Here is a 1,958-nt window from a genome sequence, read left to right as displayed (position 1 = left end):
TACAGTGAGTTCCAGGCCAGGTTACCAGAGTCACTGATACTTCTCAAACTGTTCCACAAAATAGAAAGGGAAATAAGACTGTTAAGCCAGTATTGGCCCAATACAATACAATAACAAAATACAACGATACAATACAATAACAAAAGAAAAATTGTAGAATAATTTCCCTGACAGAAAATTTCTTAACAAAATACTCACAAACAAAAGGCACTGGGCAACATTTACATACCTGTAAATCTAGTGAGAACTTTGCAGGCAGAAGCAAGAGGATCAGGAGCTCAAGATAATTTTCAGCTATACAGCAAGTTCAAAGGGCTACATTTTCTTTCTTTCTTTCTTTCTTTCTTTCTTTCTTTCTTTCTTTCCTTCCTTCCTTCCTTCCTTCCTTCCTTTCTTTCTTCCTTTCTATCTCAATTCAAAGATCCTCTAGTTTCTGCCTTCACTACCACGCCCTGATTCATTTTAGGCTATTTAAGAACGTGTCTTTGCTTGGCATGATTCTGTCCTGCATGTCTGCTCTGGGGAGCAGTACATAGTTTTCTCTGTACGACTTCTCTCACACTGAAGTGTGTGCCTCTGCCTCATGGAAGGCTCGATGGACATGGACATGAGCCCTCTTAGGCCTCAGAACTACCTTTTCGGTTGTGAACTAGAGGCTGACAAAGATTATCACTTTAAAGTGGATAATGATGAAAACAAACACCAGCTATCATTAAGAACCGTCATTTTAGGGGCAGGGGCAAAAGACGAATTACACATCGTAGAGGCAGAAGCAATGAACTATGAAGGCAGTCCAATTAAAGTAACATTGGCAACTTTGAAAATGTCTGTACGGCCAACAGTTTCCCTTGGGGGCTTCGAAATTATACCACATGTAGTTTTAAGGTTGAAGTGTGGTTCAGGACCTGTGCATATCAGTGGACGGCACCTAGTAGCTGTAGAGGAAGATGAAGATGAGGAAGATGTAAAACTCTTAAGTATGTCTGGAAAGCAATCTGCCAATGGAGGTGGTAACAAGGTTCCAAAGAAAAAAACAAAACTTTATGAGGATGAGGATGAAGATGATGATGATGATTTTGATGAGGAGGAAACTGAAGAAAAAGTTCCAGTGAAGGAATCTGTATGCGATACACCAACAAAAAAATGCACAGAAAGCAAACCAAAATGAAAAAGACTTAAAACCATCAACACCAAGATTAAAAGGTGAAGAGTCCTTCAAAAAACAGGAAAATACTCCTAAAACACCAAAAGGACCCAGTTCTGTAGAAGACATTAAGGCAAAAATGCAAGCAAGTATAGAAAAAGGCGTTTCTCTTCCCAAAGTGGACACCAAGTTCATTAATTATGTGAAGAATTACTTCTGGATGACTGACCAGGAGGCTATTCAAGATCTCTGGCAGTGGAGGAAGTCTCTTTAAGGAAATGGTTTAAGGGCTGGAGAGATGGCTCAGCCGTTAAAGGCTAAGCTCACAACAGGAATATAAGGAAATGGTTTAAACAGTTTGAAATATTCCATCTTAATTTCTCTATCAGTTGATATCCATCTGGCTGTCCTTTTTATAATTCAAAGTGAGAACTTTCCCTACTGTGTTTGATAAATGTTGTCCAGGTTTAATTGCTAAGAATGTGTCTTCCAAAATGCCTGTTGAGTTTTCAAGGATGGAACTCCACCATTTACTTGATTTTAAATATGTGTGGAATGTTATGATAGGACATAGTAATAGTGGTGGACAGATGTGGAAATGGTAGGGAGACAAATATACATGTGAAATAAACTAGTATTTTAATAAAGCTTAAAAAAAAAAGAAGGTGTCTTTAGGTGGTCATAGTGGCACATACTTTTTAATCCCAGCACTTGGGAGGCAGAAGCAGGCAGATCTCAGTGATTTCGAGCCCAGAACGGTCTACAGAGTGAGTCCAGGACAGCCAGGACTGTATAGAGAAACCCTGTCTTAAAA

General features: G+C 39.1%; 1 pseudogene; it reads left to right on the top strand.

The window, feature by feature from the left end:
* The first annotated feature begins 583 nt into the window (after positions 1 to 583).
* Positions 584 to 1,418, top strand: LOC110558394 (nucleophosmin-like; annotated as a pseudogene).
* The last annotated feature ends 540 nt before the right edge of the window (positions 1,419 to 1,958 follow it).

This window comes from Meriones unguiculatus, chromosome 3 (genome assembly GCF_030254825.1).
Source record: "Meriones unguiculatus strain TT.TT164.6M chromosome 3, Bangor_MerUng_6.1, whole genome shotgun sequence".
In the NCBI taxonomy this organism is placed as follows: domain Eukaryota; kingdom Metazoa; phylum Chordata; class Mammalia; order Rodentia; family Muridae; genus Meriones; species Meriones unguiculatus.
This window is presented reverse-complemented; position numbering and strand designations above follow the sequence as displayed.